The 23500-nt window shown below is 36.2% G+C and overlaps 1 non-coding gene across 1 annotated transcript; it reads left to right on the plus strand.

Annotated features, from left to right (window-relative positions):
* The first annotated feature begins 21328 nt into the window (after nt 1–21328).
* LOC112535845 lies at nt 21329–21435 on the plus strand. The gene has a single exon (XR_003079933.2). It is a non-coding gene; the product is annotated as a small nucleolar RNA R71 (small nucleolar RNA).
* The last annotated feature ends 2065 nt before the right edge of the window (nt 21436–23500 follow it).

Raw genomic sequence — 23500 nt, forward strand, 5'->3', positions numbered from 1 at the left:
GGAGCATAACCATGACTATTAAGAGAAAGCTCATAGAAGCGGCAAGCATAGGTATTGATCCAATACTTGGATGAATGCGAAGAAAGAAAATTAGTTGATCGAGTATTGATATCATTCTTCGAATGATTACAAATGTTTATTCTCGCCAAATAAAACCAAACCATCGTACTAGACAAAGAGGAGTTCATGGGTCAACAACTCTCGTAGCCCTAAAGGTTCGTGTGGGCTTACCTAATAACACCCCAGCCCAATTTACATAATTATATGCGTCCCAAAAATCAGAATACGCACATTCCTGCTTGGATATTAAAAGTAACATAATTTCTTCATTATGCGTGTGGAGTTGTGTCTCGTCCTACTAGATCATCAAGTCACACTCTAAGCCACCAGTCAAGCTTGTCAATTGCATTCCCATCATTCCTTACGCCAACCCTTGTTTCATCACGAGTCCTTATGCCTAGAGGAACATGGAATGATGGAGATCCCTATGGTGTAAATCTGAATTGGAATATTGGAGCGTGCCTCGATTCTTGACGTTCCCTCTTTCCTCTAAAAGTTTTGTTCTTGCTCATTCTGAGAATGAAATCAATACTTGATCAATTTAATTTTCTTTATTTGCATTTGTCCAAGAACTGTATCGGTGCCTATGATTGCCACTTTAATACGCTTTTAATCAACACTCATATTTTTGCTTGCCAAATAAAAGCAAACCACAAAACCAGACAGAAATTAGATAGAGCCATAAGTTCTTTATTCTCTTCCCTACAACTAAGCAAAAGGATCAAATCAAATTTACTTAAATATAAGGGTCGACAAATAGCACACAAAAAATGAAGGACATAACTGATAAGTCTATGTTTGCTAAGTCCGCAAAGTTCTTAAAAGAACCTATATCTTGATTTTCTATAAGGTAGAAAATTCAAATAATATGCTTACTACCCTCAAGTATTTAGTTGCATACGATTTTTATAATACGAGAGAGTAGTTGACTGGTCAACGACTCTTGTAGTTCCAAATTTTATGAGTACACTGCCCTTTCTAATTTCTAATGGGTTTTAAAGAAAAGAAATTCTACATCGCATATAGGCTTTAACAGCATCGTGGCATAACCATCGAGGTGAGTTCGGGACCTAAGAGATCGAATAGAAAGAGACATAGACAAATAAATCCCTTATGAATTCTAAGGTACTAGGATAGCTTAACAAAAACAAGGAACAATTCGCGTAGGCATACCTAATAATAATCTGGCCTAAATTATTTCATTTATATGTGTCTCGAACATCAAAATTATTACACTTGGATTAATAAAGAAAATATGATTTCTCCCTTATACTTGTGGATTTAGGTCTCGTCCTGCTTAATCATCAAGTTAAGCCCTAATGCTACTAGTCAAGCTTGTCAATTGAGTTCCTATGATTCTTTACGCCAATCCTTATGTCATAGAAGTCATCATGCCTAGAGGAACAAGGAATAATGGAGATTCTAATGGTGCAAATCCTAAATAGGAATATTAGGCGTGCCTCGATTCTCATTGTTTGCTCTTTCCTCTAGAAGATTCGTCTGTGATCATTTGGAGAATGATATTAATACATGATCAACTAGTTTTCTTTCTTTGCATTTGTCCAAGCATTAGATAGGTGCCTATGGTTGCCGCTTCTATGAGCTTTCACTCAACACGTGTTTATGCTCTTGAGATGAAACAAAAATATCATACTAGACAGAGAATAGAAAGAGAGGCATAAAATAAACTAACAGAATGAGAAAAGAAAGAAATAGAAAATAAAAAGAGTGCTTTAGAGAGTGAAAATAAAAAGAGCTTTTTGGAGAGCGGAAAAAAGAATATTGATGTCGTAGAGGAATTACAATGCTCTATTAAAGGAATCGACTCTCGTTGTTTCCTCTTTCCTCTAGAAGATTCATCCGTGATCATTTGGAGAATGGTATCAATACTCATTCAACTAATTTTCTTCCTTCACATTTGTTCAAGCATTGATTAATGCCTATGATTGCCGCTTTCACGGGCTTTAACTTAGCAATCATGTTTATGCACCCTAAATAAATCACACCATCATACTTGATGTGCATAGTTTTACACATATTTGCTTGCATATTATTGCGTATGTTCTTAGCAATTATTATGCTTTTATTCCTAGATCACCTGTGTTTTGTGTTCTTTTGCATTTCAGGAGCATTTATAGGACCGACATCGGTGTTTAAGCAATTATAGATCAATACGTGCGGAAACAGACGAGAATTCATCAAGATCGGATAAGAGCCCGCGTTACACATATTGAGCACGTCCTAGGTCAAGGTCGTGCTAACCATCACGGCCTCGACTCTGGCCATGACCAACCATCGAAACTTGGTCTTTAAAATAATGGTTTGGGCATGGTTTCTGAGGCCACCACAGGCCGTGGTGGCCAGCACCGGCTAGGCCACGGCCATGGTGAGATCCATAGTTTCAGCACGGCCTGGACTTGGTCAGCACGGCCGTGCTGAAACAAATATATAAGGAAAACGAATTTTTTAGGGTTGAGAAAGCAAAGAGGAAGGAGTGAGAGAGAGCCTTGGCGGCTGGTTCAGTTTTTGCATAGTATTGATCGCGAGAGAGAGTTGCAGAGAGGAAGAACCCCGGAATCACAAGGTTCCGAGTACAAACAGTAGTGGAGTAATTCAAGAAGCAATTTGGGAGATTAATCATAGTACAGATCTAGATTTGGAGCTGTTCATCCAATTCGAGAGAAAAAGGTGTACATGTATCATTTTCATTATTCTTCCATTGTAATTGATTTCCTAGATTGTTTTAAACATGAACATGTTTAGCTAGATTGATTAAGTCCATTAGGATTTCTTTACTATATTGGCTTAATATTATATTGTTGGATTATTTGAGTTAGTTTTGTATTCTTTTTGCTTTCAGTATTAATAAGATAATGCATTATTCATGAGACGTTGTGAATTATGGTGTTTAGATTGCTTTATGAGATTGAGAAGTCCATTTGGCAATTGGAATTTTGGAGAGCAAGAACTAGTTAATATTCACTTAGAGATAAGGATAATTAACTAGCCGGATTAAGAATTAACAAAGCTTAATAGAGGCAGATTAAAGCTTAATGCTAATTTAAGAATCAATTGTTAGGAAGAGATTCCAACTTTAGGTTATTAGGTTTAGGAATTCGGTTATCTCGAGAGAGAAACCGAATTCAGTTAAGAATTCATCCACGGGTAGCATAATTGGACTCATCAATCATTTATCTTTTGTTTAATTGCCAACTAGTTTAGGTTCCCTTTGGGTTTGCTTTCTTGTCTTGGTTATTTCATTTATCCATTTATTCTTGCATCTCCCTTAGAACTTCGCTTGTAGTTAATAGTTAGTTTAGAAATTATTCATCATTCATTTTAGGTTAATATAACAAAGAACAAAGAAGTAACTCTGGGCTTTCACTTTCCCAAGGAATCCGACCTTGATACTCGCCATAAGTGCTAGACTGCATCGATAGGTCCACTGCCTTAGATTGTAGCTGCATAAGTAGCCTATCAAGTTTTTGGCGCCATTGCTGGGGACTGTTTAAAAACTAGAGTGAAATTTGCTATTTGTTAATTTAGCCATTTTTTTTATTTTTATTTATTTCTGTTTTGTTTGTACATATTTATTTAGTTAAGTTTATGATTCAGGTAGTGGATGATAAGGAGGTTCAATGCTAAACTCTTTGTATGACACGTTGGAAAATGGTTTCAGGAACCGAGAGAGTGCTAAAAATTGGGATACCCATGCATCTTTAGAAGCTCGAGTGGAATCATTTTGCAGGGCTACCGGTCAACTCTCCACTCCTATCCTTTCACCTCAAGTTTTTTGCGAATTTTGTTGTGGTTTACATTTGAGTAACGATTGTCCATTCTGCAGAGATTTTACTTGTTGTTCTTATAACTATGAATAGGTGAATTATATGGGAAGTTGGCCAAATTACTCGTATGGAAGCACCTACAATCAAGAGTTGAGCATTCATTCACCCTTTGGATGGAGCTTAGATGGCCAAGAACCATCAGGATTTCAGCAACTACATCAACAGCCTAATCTTGCACCTTCAACTCAAGATGAAGAGTTACTATCAGAGGAGCTGATGATGAGGTTCATTGCAAGTCTTGATGATAGATTCTAACAAACAGAGAGGGTACTTGAAAGTCAACAAGCCTCAATTGAGAACATAGAGCATCAAGGAGGCTTGATCTTCAAGTTACTAGCGGCAGAACAATGGGGAACTCCATCAAATGCTACTGAATCTGAGGAACATTTGAGCGCCATCACTTTGCATTTAGGTGAGAATTTTTCTAGTTTATCTACTATGTTTGATGATGATCCTTCTGTGCAAGACGATTTCTTAAACATGAAGATGGAACCAGAAAAGGAAGAAGCGAACATGATTCCTCTGAAAGACTATCAACACGAATGTATAGTTGATGATACTGAGTTGCAGTTAGAGGAATTTTTGGTGGATTTTCCACAAGTCCCTTCGATGATGGAAGATGAACACGAGTTATCCAATGAAGAAGTCTTGGAGGAGCTCGAGTTTCTTCTAGCAAGTGAACCAAGACAAGGACTAGAGAAAACCATTGACGTTCCTGAAGAAATTGCCCAACCGTCGATCCTTCCAATTGGTGAAACTTCAGCTTTCAAATTGGAAGAGCCCCTAGAGCATCATGACTACTAAGGCTGAGCACGAATCGGTCCAATTCGGTTATTTATAAATCACCAGTACCATACCAAACCTCAGTTATTTTAAAATTGAAGGTACCAGTACTGTACCAAACATAAAAGGATCCAATACCGTATTGTACCAATTTTAGGGTTCAATACAGTTTGGTTCGGTGTTATTTTCGGTTCTAACAAATTTAAAAAACACAACTTTAATCTTATCTTTAATCAAATACATTTAGAGAAAATATGATTACCAACCTAAAAAAGTAGCATGAAAATCTGAATTAAAATTGCAATCACATTCTTGAACAACCTGTTTCGCAATTCAGTCACTTGCAAATACAATAATTCATTCAATATTCAAATACAAACCATTAAAATATATATTACTGCTAGCATAAAAATATTTTACAGATGGCAATCAGTAAAATAAATAAATTTATAAACTTTATGTAGCACTAAAATACATGTCCAAAATTAGCAAAGGAATGTTATTACCTCCTCTCAAAATTAGCACTCCCCATTTAATCTTGGCATAAGGAACTCACCAATCTCAGGATCTTGAATAATTTCTAAAATAAAAGTAAAAAATTATGTTAATAAGACTTAACAGCATCAACAATAAACAAAAATATGTAAGAAGTAAAGAAATGTTACCTGACTCTATGCTTTCAATATCCTCTATTGATTCTTCTAGTTGGATAGGTTTATTTGAATTTCTAAGCCAATCTTGACAACAAATGAGGACATACGCTGTTGTAGGAAGTAAAGAACTTCTATATTGTTAAAAGATGTTTTGACAATTTTTTTCTCAAGTTTTGTTTGATCCTTTTCAAAAAAAATTAAATTTATAAATATAATTTAATATATTTTTTATATTTTAATATTAATTTATAATATTTTAAAAGTTAATAAATTAATTATTTCTAAATATTTAATTTAAGTTTTATTAGTATAATAATATAAAAATTATTTTTAAAATATTTATTTCTTAATTTTAATATTTATATAAATTAAGACTTTTAGTATAATTAATATTATTATTCTTAAAATAAAAATATTATATAATTAAAAATTAATTTATTAATAAATATAGTGTAAATAATATTATATTTATATAATAATATCTTTTATAATTTTTACTAATTTATATAACTTTTTATTAAATCAAGTAATATTTTAATTAACTTGTTAAAAATTTCTAGATAGTAAATAAATTTTAAATCTAGTATTATAGTATGTATACTAGATTACTAGTATCAATATACTATGTGACATATTAATATATACAACTTATATTTTTTATAGAGTATAAAGTATATTATAATATTATAGTTATTTTTAATATGTATTATTTTTTATATTTCGATAACAATTGCTTGAATTATATAAATGATAAATATAAAATAATTTTTTATAGAGTATATGTATTATTTGTTTAATATATGTATTATTTATATAATATAAATAATTATTTATAAATATATGTAAAAAATTCAGTTCTACGGTTTGGTCCGGATCAGTACAAGACGGATCGGTTCTATTACGGTTACGGTACGGTTTTTACTAAAGAACTAGTACCCTACCGTAATAGTAAAAAAAATCGGATCGGTTCAATTCGGTTTTAAAAACTTTCGGTTTTTTCGGTTCTGGTACTTTTCGGTACAGTTATTCTATTCGGGCGGGAATTACCGAGATCCATGCTCAGCCCTATGACTATGTGCAATTATACGAGGAGCGAGTTTTGCCCATCATACTGGCAGCTTACTGGACAGTCGGGAAGAGGAAATTGACGATTATCCCTCTAAGCAGATGCTGGAAGCCATTTGCTTGGAAGAAGGATGGATGGTCGTCGATCACGCCCGTTTGCTTTTCACCATGAGTCCAGCTAAAAAGAACCATCACATAAAAAAGAAGCACTTTTGGGAGGCATCCCAAATTCTATTTTTCATTTTTAATATTTTATTATTTTTAAATTCTACCGAGGAGGCACTGAATTTCCACTACATCAGCCTCGATGGATGATCAGGGCAGTCCCCTAGATCTTTTTATTTTTCTGCATTTATTTACTTTATTTTTCATACATGTCATGCACTTGGATTGTGTTGCCTTTGTTCTCTTAGTTGAGCATCCCATGCGGGGTGTCCACAACATTTTACACTAAGGACAGTGTGTTCTTCAAGTGTAGGGTGGTTGCGGGTAAACCTTATAATCCTAATCTCTCATATGGTTTTTAGATATATCTGAAATTGCTATTGCTAAGTGTTGTGTATTTTTAGGGGATGTTAGGACACTGTGTTTTTGTGCACTTAAGTATGCTATTTTTGAGTTGATTGATGACTTAATTTATAGAATTGTAGTTACTTTTCTTTGTTGTTCATTGTCCTTGGAAAATAATTGATGGTGTTTTACACATCAGCCCTGCCGGGTTAAAACGGTGTTATTTAATTATTTTTGAATTTTCAAATTTTAACTTAAAACGTTAATAATGTCATATGCATGTGTTTCTTAAGTAATGATTCAATTAATGATGTTGTGAACCAATTGCACCTAATACCACACCTCAAAATGAAATTTTTAGCCTGTTGAGCATTCATTATACTTATGCTCTTTATATTTCTTGTTTGAGTGTGCATTGCACTGGACTTTACTTTTAGAACTTGCTTTGTAATGCGTGTTGAAGTTACATGAATATTGTGAATACCATGAGATGATTTGGACGATTTAGGATTCACCACATTTGGCCAAAAGCCTAGCCTTTATATTTCCATTAATTAGCCAGTTTTGAGCCTTAACCCTTTCTTCATAATTTACACCTATACACTTCAATTATACCATTCTTTACATTTGTCTTTCCCCTACCCTTATGTTAAAATTTCTTTTTGTGATTTGCTCAACCTTATGTGGGACTAAAATGCCAGTTGCTAAGTTGGTAAATTCACTAAGTCTTTTTTGATATTTTAGATGCTCCGTTTGATCCTAATTGTATTTGTTATTCTTTATGTTTATTCGAGTTGTATGCAGCGGTCGCTAATAAGCTACTAGTTCATTATTCAAAAAAAATAAAAAATAAAAAATAAAAAATAAAAAAATAAAAAAAATTAAAGAGAAGAAGAAGAAAAAAAATATAATAAACAAAATTCTTTAATTATTTATCTCTTTATTGGATTTAGAGCATTTGCGAGCGTTATTCTATAAAGTAGGGATTTTAGTGAATGATTCTTTTTATGATCTTAGGCATTTAATCCTTTGAGCATACACTATTGTTTATCGCACGAATTTCAGCATTTTCACACTTCTGTCCAAATCTCCATACCTTTACCTCAGCCCCATTACAACCTCGGTAAAGACCCCTTTGATTTTGGTATTTACTTATTCACAATAGCGAAGATATGAGTTCTGAGCAAGCCTATGGTGAGCGAGTTTTGTGCATTTGCTTTGAGAGATTTGTTTTTCACCTTATATACACTTTGAGCGACTTGAGTGATCCCAGTGAGGCACTGGTTCGTGATGTTTGTATTGAGTTGTCATTTAAGTTATTCATGCATTAATATTATTTCCATACTCTGTTAATGATTTGCAATTTGATTTATGATTGAGTATCCTTTGAGATGTGTCGAATACTATCTATTGTGGACTAGGGGCATAAACTGTAAGGAATTGCTAACTGCAGTTTTATGAGGTGAGTTGTTAATTGCTTGAGGACAAGCAATAGCTTCAGTGTGGGGTAATTTGATGTGCATAGTCTTACATATATTTGCTTGCATATTATTGCGTATGGTCTTAGCAATTATTGAGCTTTTATTCCTAGATCACTCGTGTTTTATGTTCTTTTGCATTTCAAGAGCATCTATAGGACCGCCATCGGTGTTTAAGCAATTATAGATCAATACGTGCGGAAACGGACGAGAATTCATCAAGATCGGATAAGAGCCCGCGTTGCATACATTGAGCACGCCCTAGGTCCAGGTCGTGCTAACCATCACGGCCTGGGCTCTGGCCGTGAGCAACCATCGAAACTTGGTCTTCAAAATAATGGCTTGGGCATAGTTTCCGAGGCCTCCACGGCCTCCACCACGAGCCGTGGTGGCCAGCACCGGTGGGGGCATGGCCATGGTGAAAACCTACTTGGTGAGATCTATAGTTTCAGCATGGCCTGGACTCCAGCACGGCCTTAACCACGGCCGTGTTGAAACAAATATATAAGGAAAACGAATTTTTTAGGGTTGAGAAAGCAAAGAGGAAGGAGTGAGAGAGAGCCCTGGCAGCTGGTTCGGTTTTTGCACAGTGTTGAGTGCGGGAGAGAGTTGCAGAGAGGAAGAACCCCAGAATCGCAAGGTTCCGAGTGTAAAACAGTAGTGGAGCAATTCAAGAAGCAATTTGGGAGATTAATCGTAGTGCAGATCCAGATTTAGAGCTGTTCATCCAATTCGAGAGAAAAGGGTGTACATGTTTCATTTTCATTATTCTTCCATTGTAATTGATTTCCTAGATTGTTTTAAAGATGAACATGTTTAGCTAGATTGATTAAATCCATTGGGATTTCTTTACTATGTTGGCTTAAAATTATATTGTTGGATTGTTTGAGTTAGTTTTGTATTCTTCTTGCTTTCAGTATTAATAAGATAATGCATTATTCATGAGATGTTGTGAATTGTGGTGTTTAGATTGCTTTATGAGATTGAGAAGTCCATTTGGCAATTGGAATTTTGAATAGAAAGAACTAGTTAATATTCACTTAGAGATAAGGATAATTAACTAGCCGGATTAAGAATTAATAAAGCTTAATAGAGGCAGATTAAAGCTTAATGCTAATTTAAGAATCAATTGTTAGGAAAAGATTTCAATTTTAGGTTATTAGGGACTCATCAATCCTTTTTCTTTTGTTTGATTGCCAACTAGTTTAGGTTCCCTTTGGGTTTGCTTTCTTGTCTTGGTTATTTCATTTATCCATTTATTCTTGCATCTCCCTTAGAACTTAGCTTGTAGTTAATAGTTAGTTTAGAATTTATTCATCATTCATTTTCGGTTAATATAATGAAGAACAATGAAGTAACTCTGGGCTTTCACTTTCCCGAGGAATACGACCTTGATACTCGCCATAAGTGCTAGACTGCATCGATAGGTTCATTGCCTTAGATTGTAGCTGCATAAGTAGCCTATCAATACTAGATAGAGATTGGAAAGAGAGGCACAAAAGAAATGAACAATATAAGAACATAGGTGATGTGATTCTTGTAAGGATTTACAAGAAACACATTACAGAATTGTTGCAAAGAATGTCTAATGTCAGATTCACGAACAAAGGCCTCAACCTAACACTTTACTAGAATTGTGAACCTTGGTATAGAAAAGGTTTTGGATGCCGCACTTAAGATTACAAAGAAGGTAAGTGATAAGTCTCAAAGAATGCCTCAAGAACAAGTCTTGATAAGTTCACAAGTTTTAGAAGAACTAAGAATTGAATTCTCTGAATGGAATCAATAATAAAAATCCTCATTAACCTTGAACCATTCAGCTATAGTGTGTTTAAATAGCTAAAGATACAACCTTAGCTTCCTTTACACGTTTAGGCAGAAACTAGAATAGGAAAATAAAAATCAGAGACTAAATTAGAAGTTTCCTAAATAACAAAACAAGTAAACTACAATGATTTAGACAATCTTTGATATAGGAAGAATAGACTAAATCAGCATTTAATATTCATAAATAACTACAAGGGGTGGCTGCCCTTGTTTCCTAAAAAAAATTAGGCGCCTAGGTTAAGCTTACAAGCATGAGCCTCCTTATTTCCTCTTTAAGTTTCTTTCCTAGCTTCCTCTTTAAGAACTCGGCCTTCCCTTATTCCCTTGAGTAAAATTTCATCCAAAACTTAAGGATTCATTGCCCAACATGTTGAATAAGGTTAATGACAAGATTAGGCTTGATTAACTCTAACTCTTCATGTGGCATAGAAGGCTTGGCCCAAATATCTTGAATAAGACCATTTAAGGCCTCATTTATTCTCTTGGATCTAGCTCTTGCAATCGGGCCTCCCTCGACGAATAATGGATCACTTGGGCTTGGAACTTGATCTCTTTGACTTAGTTGGCTACTTGGCTCTTTAGGCTTTAGGATTGCATCATTCTCCCTCTCTTCAAAAGGACTTCTCCTCAAATCATAACCTATATCAAAGAGAGTTAAATTAGCAAACACTGAAAGTAGGACTAACATTATACTCACTAGGTAAATCAAGTTTACATGCATTGTTATTGATCCTTCCAACAACTTAAAAAGGACCATGTCCTCTTAGGAGTAGTTCAGAACGCCTTTGAGCTGGAAACCTTTCTTTTAGCATATGTACCCAAAGGCAATCTTTAGGCTCAAAAATCACTTTCTTTCGCCCTTTGTTACCTTAACTAATATATTGCACCGTCCTCTTTTCAATATTTAATTCCACCTTATCATGCAATTGCTTCATATATTCAGCCTTCTTTGCACCATCTAAATTAATATGCTCATGCATGGGCAAATGAGATAAATCTAATGGAGTTGAAGGATTGAAACCATAAAAAATTTCAAAAGGTGCATATTTAGTAGCAGAATGCACACTCCTATTATAAGAAAATTCATCATGCGGTTAACATTCTTCCTAAGTTTCCAAGCTATTTTAATGATACTATGCAAAATAGTACACAAAGTCCTATTAACCCATATGAACATCAGTTTGTGGATGACATGTTATAGAAAATAATAGCTTACCAAAAAGTAACTCAAGAACTTAGCATCTTTATCACTCACAATGGTGTGAGGCATGCTATGTAAACACACAATCTCCTTGAAAAATAAATCAGCTATATGTGATGCATCATTACTTTTATAACATGAAATAAAGTGAGCCATCTTAGAAACCTATCAACAACCACATACATTGAATCTTTTTAATATGGAACCTTTATGGATAAGCTTGAGAACCCCTTTTGAATTGCGAACTCCTATTACATTAACATGAACACCCCAAGAACCGATTCGGTTCAACCTCTAAGAAAGGTTAGAAAACATAATACCTAGAAAGACAATCAAGAATTAGAATCTAAGGAAAACTAAGTCCCTCAAACCCGAATTCCAATTATGCCACAAGGATAGATCAACTCCTTAATAAGTAAGATTTGCATTCAAACAAGAATGACAAAGACAAAGCAAACAAGCTTTAACGTAAAAATACCAATTATCATTCAACTTCAACTTAACTTTACATCAAAATTCGTATTGGCCTCATGTAGCCTCAGAAAACAATAAATCTTAACTAATAAGGATTTACATCTCATCTAGGATAAAGATAACCTTACTAACTAAAAGAGATAACCTAAACCTACTCCTAATTAGGTTAAAATACATGTGTGGCCTCCTATAATAAGGAATAAAGTCCTAATTCACATAAGTCATATAGATGGCCTTAAAATATAAGGCAAGTTTGGCCCAAAGTCTTCATATGCTCTGATTCTGCTTATTTGGGAAGCCCAATTAGATTCATTCAAACCCAATAAACTGAATTAGATTAATGACCTTTGAACTTAAATCTAATTCTTCAAGCCTTAATGTGTCCTTAGTCCAAATGTCCTGGATAAGCTCATTCACTTATAATTTGAATCAAACTAGGACTCCTAGTTGAATTAGGATTCCTTTTGTTTCTTAAACTCCTAATATCATTAGGACTCCTTGCAGGATTAGGATGCGTAGTTGAGTCAAGACTTCCTTATTGAATTAGGATTCCTTGAGCTAGTAGGATTTACATCATCAAGACTCCTTGTTGGAGTAGGATTAGTAGGATAACTCTGTATCCACACTATACAACTCAAGATCTCTTTCTTCTTCCCTTGAATCTTTAATCCAATCCTCAAGAGCGGCTATCTTTAAGATGTTTAAGTGGAATTCATTTCCAGTTTTCTCTTTTTTATCGTCTAGAAGTTAGCTCTCAAGGTATGTCTTGAATAGTCTAAAGTTCTCTTCTTCTCCTCTCTTTTCCTTTTTCTCTTTCTTTTCCTTTTGTTTTAACTTAGCTTTTGGGATCCAATACGGCCTGGATTTAGGTCATGCTGGTCAACACGGCCTGGATTTGGGCCGTGCTAACCTGGATCCATGCTGTATTGATCTAAAAGTGTACATTTAGCCTTCTTCAGCACAGCTTGGATTTGGGTTGTGCTCCTCAACACGAACACGCTCCTAGGCTGTGTCACTCTCGGAAACCGTGTTGAAAATTGCTTCAAATCGCCATAGGGAAGGCATTGCAGCACACCCTCTAATCCTGACTGTGCTCCTCAGCACAGGCGTGTTGAACAGTCTAACGCGCCCGATTCATCCATTTCTTCCCGATTCTGGTCCGATTTCTCTCTAACTTTGATGATGCACCTAAGAGACAAAGGAAACTAAAACAAGATGATTCTAATACAAAAACACATAAATTGCTATAAAAATAACTCAAATCAAGCATGCAAACACGTGTACTATCAAGGATATCAAATCACCGCACACTTTTGCTTGTCCTCAAGCAATCAACAGTTTAGATCATAAGTTTGCAATCAACCCCCCTTAGAATTCATGCATTTGATTACAATTAAGCAATATTCAATCTATCCCAAATTGAAGCTCAACCAAAAAACTAAACTAGTAATCTAAACAAGAATAATTATCATATTAGTGTATGAAGAAATTAAATAGTATATTCAACATCAAATATCTAAGAAAGCATATGCCTTATAAGGGATCACTTTATGCACTCGGTGTTTAAAAGGTAGTCATCAATCCCTCAATGCAATTATATTCAATCCACTTGCCATAGGTTTGCTCATAAATCTCGTCTCCGCTACTGCAAACAATCAAATATCACAATCAAGGGTCTTCAGAAGGGTTGAAGTGAGGTGTAAATAATTTCTGGACTTTTTGCAATGCCTTCCCCCCAATGTCAGCTCAAAAAGGACTAAATGCCAAACAAAGGTAATTAAATTCACTATAGTTCTAAAATCTCTAAAACAAGATGCTCAAAAGGTGAAGAATGAATGAATACTCAATAAAGTACTATATTTAAGCAATAGATTTTTATTTTGGATTGAAGGGAGCATCTAAACTAAGTTTTTGAGGGACTTAGTGAATTCAAAGTACTCATAAAACTGACATTTTATCCAACAACTCGATGAACAGATTGCAAAAATTTCAGAAATAGGGTAGGGATCAATCGATGAAAGGCTTAACAAAGTGTGATGATAAAACAAAAATGATAAAAATGAAGAAAGTGAATAGGCTCAAACTTGGCTAACTAATGGAAAATATTTACAGGTTGCCTTTTGGCTACAAGGGTCCTTATCATTTCACAACATCTGATTATTCATGTGACCTCAAAAAGCATTACCGAGCAAGTTTTAGAAATAAGAAGAGTACAATGCACACTCAAACAAAGAAAAAGGAGCATTTATGATGATGCTCAATTAGGTTCAAAACTCACAATTTAAGTGTGTACATTTGCATAAGGTGTCCAAATACCATCAATGAAATCATCATTTAATCAATTCATACACAAAACGCAACAATTAATCAAATTTAATTTAACTGACTTAAAAAATGGTCAAGTAACACTGGTTTAACCTAGCCACTATGATAAACTAAAAATTGCTCAATAATATTCCAAAAGCAACAAACAAGGAGGAAAAATCTGATGCTCAAAATCATAACTATTAATCTTTCAAAGATAAACAAAAAGCTAATAAACATCCTAAGTATCCTAAAGATATACTTCATCAATAATACATTACATAACAATCAGAAAATATAAGAAAAAGAAAAGCCAAAACAACGGCTTACCCACCCCATACTTGAAGGACAGACTATCCACAATGTATAAAAGAGTTAGGAGGCAACATATTAAGTACATAAAAAAGGAAAATAGATACTGGTGGAGGTGGAAAATATTCGCCAAAATTAGCAAAGTCAAAATCGTCCATCCTATTATGCTGCAAGGCTACCTCTATCCTATCTCCCTAGGCCAACTGCCTATGTAGCAAATCCAAAATCTGCCTCTGCATAACATCAAAATGCTAGAACTGCGCTCTAACCTCTTGTTCAAACTTGTTAAACCTATTTATGTGTTGTTGCTGTATGTCGATGATCCGATCAAATCTCGCAATCAGCTTATTAATCTGCACACTATATGGCCGAGGAGCTAATAAGGATGAAGGTTGGGAGGAGCCAGGAATATCTACGGGTCTAGGGTGCTCCCCCTGCTTCTCCCGAGCTGCCCGGGCTATCGACTAAATAAGTCTGTACTCTGGCCCGAAGGGCCTTGTCCTCCGGGTGATCATCCTCATATGCTACATAGTAGAGAGGCTAGTAGGGGTCATCTCGCCCATAAGCATTAACTCATCCAGTAAAGCTCTGTCTATTAGCTCCATCCTCCTAGCAATCCTAGTCACATAAGGTCTGAAACAGATCCAAGTCTTCTTCGGGTCCCTAGTAACAATCTAGCAATGCTGGACTAATCCATACCCCATGTCCACCCTTCTCCTCTGATGTAAGGCCCATAAATAGAATACGTCAGGCTGGGTGACCACTCCAAAAACTGTCCCCCCGCCTTGTCAATGTATATGTGAGCAGGCAGTGAAGATAGCACAAGTTATCAGAGAAGCTGGATGCCTTAGAATTACTCTGGTAGTAAGGCTCGTCCCCCTCTGAGATGGTCTCTTGGGCCTTGTCAAAAGAAACTCTTAGATTGTATAAGGAACCTCTAAAATCATCTGACTCTAGCGTCGCCTGGTCAGAGAGGCCAAGTGCAACACCAAACTAGGGAATACTCATCATGCAAGTCTGCCCCCTAACCGAAATGAAATGGCTTCTAGCTACAGCCAGTCCCTGATCTGTGTCTAAAGGAAGAAAGTATAGGCGAACTCAAGTGTGAGCTCCCTGTAAGTGAGCTCCATAATGCCGAATAAGGCCTTAAAAGGTGGAGTCTAAAGTAACTCTTTTAGTAGCTAGGCCAACTGTTTCCAATGCCTGCTAGTCGATGCATCTCCCACAGCCTAATTGCCTGTACCGCAGCTACTAATAACAAGCCTCGTGAGTGGGGCTCTGAAACTGTAAAAAGTCTATATCATGCGGGAGCTAGAGGTGGAGATGGAGCTCTAGGGGCCGGTCGTCGAGGTGCAGGTGCTCGAGGTGCAGGTGCAGGTGGTGCAGGTGCAGGTGGATCAATCGGGTCTGAACGCCTTCTCTTCTAGATGCCCACCTTCCGGGGTCTCTCATGCTGCTCAGCCATATTCCTGCATGAAAATTGATCAAAATTCTTACCAAAATAATAATTCTTGCACGAAAGAGACAAATATTCCAATAATAGCAATACGACAGTAATTTAACATATTTTCAACACACTTGCATTAGTTAATTTCCAATTCAGCAGCATGATGGCTAATTCACCAAACCAGCTCACAATTTAGTAAGTTCAAATATCAAAACAACGATAATCAGGCAATTCAAATGCAGAATAAAAGAAATAAAAAATATAAACAATAGTAACTAATAAAGCAAAGTAAACAATAACATCAAAGCAACATTAAAAGAAAAATAAGAAATTGAACGAAACAATAAATAAAATGCAAAAAAAGTGAAGAATTTATGAAATAACAAAATTAACAAAGAGATTAATGAAAATAAGAAACAATATCAAAAGAATTAGAAATAATTAACTAAATTAGAGAAAAGAGTAGAATCACATACCAAAATGGAGTATTAAACAAAGTTATTAAACACAGTTATGTGTCCTAAACACGGGCATGTCATCTTACACGGTCGTGCCGACAGCACGTGTTACTCTCGGAAGACGTGCTGAATTCCCATTTCAGCTCAAAACAGTTTTTGTGTCGTCAACACGGGCGTGTTGTCTAACACGTTTGTGTCCACAAACCGTGTTACTCTTGAAAGACGTGCTGAAATTACAGGTTTCTCTCAACACAATTTGGTTGCCCACAACACGTCCGTGTTGACCAGCACAAGTGGGCATGTTGAACCTCCAAGACCGTGCTAAAACTCAGAATTCATTTCAAGCACTTTTTCACCCGCAATTTCCTACAATTTTCAATAATCAAACATTCAAGTTACGTTCCATATATTTCTAAACACTCATATGGCATATAAAACTAAAAAAACTTAAATGAAAATGAAGACTAAACTAGACAAAATAATGTACCAAAACCAATGATTAAAATGTTTAAGAACATAAAATAAAAGTTGGGGTGCCTCCCAAAAGCACTTCTTTTTTTCCTTGAGTCATTTTGCTAGACTAATAATGCTTGAGCTACTTCTTTTGATGCAATACAAAGTTGACTCGCTCCTCGAGCTCCAATGAGTCACCATAGTAATGCTTCAACCTATGCCCATTGATGTTGAAGTTTCCTTATTCTAGATGGTGCAATTCCACCGTGCCATATGGGATAACTTGTTGGATAGTGAACGGTCCTGACTAATGGCTCTATATCTTCTCAGGAAAGAGCCGGAGTCGTGAGTTATACTATAACACACTATCCCCAACTTGAAACTCCTTGGTGCTCCTTAGCCTCTTGTCATGCTACTTCTTAGTACACTCCTTGTAGACTAAGGAGTTGCCATATGCTTGGTTATGCCACTCTTCCAACTCGTTAAGCTGCCCTTGTTTATTTTTACATGCATTATCAACATCAAAATTGCAAGTTTTTAAAGTCCACAATGCTTTATGCTCAAGTTCAACAGGCAAATGGCATGCTTTCCTATAAACTAGCCTATAACCAGTTGAAGTACGATAGGCCGTCCTAAATGCCCCTAAGGCACTATCTAGCTTCTCCGCCCAGTCCTTCCTAGTCACTCCTATAATTTTCTCTAAAATCCATTTCAAACCCTTATTAGTAACCACCACTTGTCCATTGGTTTATGGGTGATAGGGTGTGGAAAACCTGTGTGATACACTATAGCGTTTAAGCACCTTTTCTAACTAGGCATTACAGAAATGATTCCCCCTATCATTATTAAGAGTTCTAGGTGTCCTTAAGCTAGCAAACAGTCTTTTGAGGAATCTTGTAACTACCCTAGGATTATCAGTGGGAAAGGCTTGCGCTTTGGGTCATTTAGAAAAGTACTCAACGGTAACCAAGATGTATTTATTGCCAAAGGAAGAACTTATTACGAGTAGAGATGTTACCTGATCTTTGGTAGGCATCACAAACCTGGACAAATGCTGTAGCATCCCTAAAGATTGTTGGCCAGTAGAATCTAGAGTCCTTCTTGGCAATGCCTCAAAATCTAGAGGATCTCCTTCCCATGTACACATCGCCGTATAACCTGATCTGCACAAACCTGTAGTATTTCAATTCAAAAAAGAATTTCTTCTTTTACTGAAATGTCATATCCTTCGCAAGGACTTTAGCTATCACATAGTTTGCAAAATCAGAAAACCAAGGGATATCAGAATTAACCTAAACTGAGCATAGGAACTCATCCGAAAAATGGTCATCAATCGCACTCTCATCAAGTGCCTCCAAAGTTAGGTTTTCTAGCACAGAAAGGTGGTCTATTGCTAAGTTCTCAACACCTTTCTTATCCTTGATCTCAATATCAAACTCTTGCAACAACAGAATCTAATGAATAAGTCTAGGCTTTGCATCATTCTTGCTAAACAAGTACCTGAGTGCGGAATGGTCTGTATAGACCTCAGTCTTTGATAGCACCAAATAACATATAAACTTGTCAAATGCAAAGACAATAGCTATAAGCTCCTTTTTAGTGGCGGTGTAGTGCTCCTTGGCATCAGTCAATGTCTTGCTAGCATAGTGAATTGATTAGAACTTTTTATCTCTCCTCTGTCATAAAACAGCTCCAACTGCAAAATCACTAGCATTGCACATAAGCTCAAATGACAGCTCCCAATTAAGTGAGACCATAAGTTATTAGTTTCTCCTTCAACATCTCAAAAGCATGTAAACAATCATCAGAAAATAAAAAAGGTGCATCCTTTATAAGCAAATGATTTAAAGGTCTAGAAATCTTAGAGAAGTCCTTAATAAACCTCCTATAGAAACCTGTATGACCTAAGAAACTCCTAATAGCCTTAACTGAACTAGGTGGGGGTAATTTAGTAATAGTATCCACCTTGGCCGTATCGACCTCCATCAACTCATACAAAATTTTGTGTTCCAGTGCTATACCGCCCCTAATTATAAAATGACACTTTTCTCAATTAAGGACTAGGATAGTATCTACACAACGCTCAAGCATCCATTCTAGATTATGTAAACAGTGAGTAAAAGAGTTACCAAATATAGAAAATAGTGATACACACTGGAAAGCTCGTTACTGTTCTAATCGGTATAAGCTCATCCTTCTCATTTTTAACCATGGTCATACCTCCCTTTTTGGGAACTACCTGCACAGGACTAACCTGAGAACTATCAGATATAGGGTAAATCAAACCTGCATAAAAGATTACCTCCTTTTAACCACTTCCTTCATGTTCGGGTTCAGTCTGCACTGTGGTTGCACCACTAGCCTGCAACTATCCTCCATAAGGATCTTTTGCAAGCAGTAGCTAGGACTAATCCTAGGAATGTCAGGAATTTTCTAAGCAAACCCCTTTCGGTACTTCCTAAGATAGGCCAAAGTCATTTCCCTCTCTTCGGGTGTCAAGTTTGCACCAACTTCCTTCCACCATGTGAATTTTGGGCTGCTAGGATGAAAGGCAACATGTTATCCTCATCCAAATATGCATAATTGAGGTGCATTAGGAGCTCTTTCAACTCAAGGACTGGTGGTTCTTAAAGTGACGGCCTCAATTTCTGCACACCTACCCTGTCAATCTCAATAAACTTATCAGTATTCTTGCTTGGTTCATTAGCTAACGAAAATGCAAGCTGCTCCAACACACTCTCATTGGATAGCTCATGCTCATCCTCTGTCTACAATGCTACTTGTAAGGGATAATTAAGCAATATTTCCTACAATTGTGTATCAATAACATCATCAGGTAAATAAACAGAAAATATAGTATCATCATGATCTAAGGATTGTCTCATAGAATTATTCAAATCAAAAGTGATAGTTTCATCCCCTACCTAAGTTTAAGGTTCCTATCATAAATATCTATAATAGCCTTAGACATTGCAAGGAAAGGTCGACCTAAAATTAAAGGTATGTTACTCTCACCATCCATGTCCATGATCATAAAGTCAATAGGAAATATAAATTTGTCAACCTTAACAAGCACATCCTCCACAATACCCCTAGGATACTTAACAATCTTATCAACAAACTGTATGCTCATCCTAGTGGGTTTCGTCTCACCCAGCCCTAACTTGGTAAGCAAACCATACGACATCAAATTAACCCTAGCTCCTAAGTCAGCTAAAGCATTGCTAATTTTCAAATTACCAATCACACAAGGGACAGTAAAACTCCCTGGATCACGCTTCTCCTCTAGCCATTTGTTCTGAAGTATAGCCGAACACTCATCATTTAAGGTCACGATCGCCAAGTCCTCTAACTTCCTATTGTTGCTACGGATTTCCTTTAAGAACTTCGCATACCTAGGCAGCTACGAAATAGCTTCAACAAAAGGTAAGTTAATTCGCAGTTGTTTAAACGAGTCAAGAAACTTAACGAACTACTGATCGACTTTCTCCTGCTTCAACCTGGCAGGATATGGAATCGGGGGCTGGTATTCCCTTAAAGGACTGTTCTTCTACCCTCTATCTTCTCTGGCTCCATCACCTTGCTATCTCCATCTTTCCTACCCGAATCTTCCTGCACAGCATCATCATCATTAGAAATAGGAATAGAACTAGATAGTTGCTTACCTGATCGTAAAGTGATAGCCTTCACGTGCTCTCTCAGGTTGGACTCTGTATTACTGGGCAAAGTCCCTGGCTGCCTCTCAGTCATCATCTTAGAAATTTGGCCTATCTGATTCTCCAAGTTCTAAATGGAGACTTGTTGACTTCTAAGAGCTGTGTCCGTTTGCTGGAATCTAGTCTCTGAAGCGGACACAAACTTCATCATCAGCTCCTTTAAGTTAGGCTTTTTGTCTCGAGTTGAGGACACTGAGGTGGGAGAACAAATTGTTGTGATTGCTGATGTAGTTGTTAAAACCCTGGTGCCCCTGGTTGTTGTTGTTCCTCCATCTGAAGTTCGGATGATTTCTCCATCCCGGATTATAGGTGTTTCTGTAAGGGTTGTTCTGCTGCCTAGGCTGACTTCCCATATAGTCCACCTGTTCATGGTTAGATAAAGAAGAGGAAGCAAACATATCTCCCAATATACAGTTACTACTGTAATGCAGGCCACCACAAAACTCACAGCTTACTTGAGCTGCTTGGACATGCATCTGGAGTTGATCAAGTTTCTTGGATAATAACTCCACTTGAGCTGCCAAGGCTGCAGTGGCATCCAACTAGTGTACATTCCCTAAACATCCCATCCTGCTCCTAGTAGTGTGCCACTCGTAATTATTTTTTGCCATCTCCTTAATTAAAGCTTTTGGCTTGCTCTAGTGTCTTGCTGCTCAAAGAACCACTTGAAGCTACATCTACCATCTGCTTAGTAGCCAAATTCAAACCATTATAAAAAGTTTGTACCTATAACCAGATTGGTAATCTATAGTGTGGGCAACATCGCAATAGGTCCTTGTACCTCTCCTAAGTGTCGTACATCAACTCATCATCAAACTGCACAAAATAAGATATGTCATCTCTAAGTTTAGCAATTTTAGAGGGAGTAAAGTACTTAACAGAAATTTATCTACCAAAGAATCCTATGTAGTGATAGTGTTAGGAGGTAGTGACTGTAGCCATTACTTTGCTCTATCCCTTAAGGAAAAGGGAACAAGCAGAGACGAATTGCATCGTCTGTTGTCCTATTAATCTTGAAGGTATCACAAATCTTCAAGAAACTTGCTATATCTGCATTAGGATCCTCATCTTGCAAGCCTCCAAACTAAACCGTTTGCTACACCATCTAAATAACATTAGGCTTTATTTCAAAATTATTGGTGGCAACAGCCAGTCTCGTAATGCATGTTCATATCCCACCAATGATGGTTTCAGAAAATCATACATCGTCCGGTTATTGCCATTGTTGTCGTTGGCGTCTGCCATCTCTACTGTAATATTTCTGGATTCACTCTCATGTACGGATTTCCTAACCTGAATCTCTTCTTCCTCTATGTTCAATCGCTTTTTCAATTGCCTGAGGGATCACTCTAGTTCTGACAGAGGGTCTAGTAGATCAAGATTGGACCTCCTGGTCATACACTACCTGAAACAACAAATAACCAACAATACAAATGAATAAAAGAAGAAAATTGAACAAAAAACAAATAAAGAATAAATAGTAAATGGCTAAATTAACAAGAACACACAATTTATAATATTTCTCAAAATAAACTCCCTAGCAATAGCACCTATCGAATGTAATCTAGCTATGGCAAGTATCAATATTGTATCCCATGGGAATTGAGGAACTACTGCTATTACGCTATTCCTATTATCTAATCGATTAAAAGGTGGTGAAGATTATTAACTAAACATGATTAAGAATGCAATTGAAAGCTAAATTTTAACAAAGAGAATAAAAGTTGAAAAAGGATAATAAGATGAGTTAACCCAATTGGGGATTACTCTAGCTAGCCGACTTTACAACAATAAATTATGAATTGATTTATTAAGAATTGTGATCTGTGGATAATTTTTTGAATGAATTGGCTTCTCTCTCGAGTTAACCAATTCCTAACCATAAAGATCTAAAGTTGGAATCTATTCCTAACAATCAATTTTAGAATAGCATTAATCTCTAAATTACCGCTGATAAGAATGTCTAGTTATTATTTCAGTAAGCTATTACACTTATCTCTAGGATGCAAATCACCAAATCACACAAGCAGTTGTCCAATCTCAATTGAGTTTTTCAATTATAAAGCAGTTCTCAAATTGATTCAACAATAAAGAGGAAACTATAAATTTTACTATACGTGAATGAAAACAACAATTTTAAATCAATAATCTGATCATTTAAGCACAAAACAAGCCTAGCATGACTAAAGATCACCCCTAAATAGGTTTGATAGAATTAGTTACACATGTTCATGATTAAAGTAAAACAGGAATGGAATACAAACTAGATAAGAATTGAAAAGAACATGAACACCCTTTTCTTAAATGGTAAGATGCTATCCCCTCTTTAATAACTCTGTATCCATACTCTACAGCTTAAGATCTATTTCTTCTTCCCTTGAATCTTGGATCCAATCCTCAAAAGTAGTTATCTTGATGATTTTGAAGTAGAATTCGTCTTTATTTTCCTCTTTTTGATCATTTGGAAGTTAGCTCTCAAGTTCTATCTTGAATAGTCCAAAGTTCTCTTCTTCTCCTCTTTTTTTTCCTTTTTTTCTTTTTCTTCTTTTGTTTTAGCTTAGGTTTCGGGATCCAACACGTGCTGATCTAAAAGTGTACATTTGGCCTTCTTCAGCACGGCTTAGATTTAGCCATGCTCCTCAGCACAGACATACTACTAGGTCGTGTCACTCTCAGAAATCGTGTTGCAAATCGCTTCAAATCGCCATAGGGAAGGCATTTCAGCACACCCTCTGACCCCGACCATGCTCCTCAACACGACCATGCTCCTCAGCATAGGCCATCTTTGGTAGAGCTAATTAGGCCCAAACTCCCTTATGTGCTCCTTTATGCTCATTAAGCCCATATTAGATTTATTCAAGGCCAATAAACTGAATTAGATTAATAAGCCTTGAATTTGAATCCAATTCTTCCA

Source organism: Ricinus communis, chromosome 3 (genome assembly GCF_019578655.1).
Source record: "Ricinus communis isolate WT05 ecotype wild-type chromosome 3, ASM1957865v1, whole genome shotgun sequence".
In the NCBI taxonomy this organism is placed as follows: domain Eukaryota; kingdom Viridiplantae; phylum Streptophyta; class Magnoliopsida; order Malpighiales; family Euphorbiaceae; genus Ricinus; species Ricinus communis.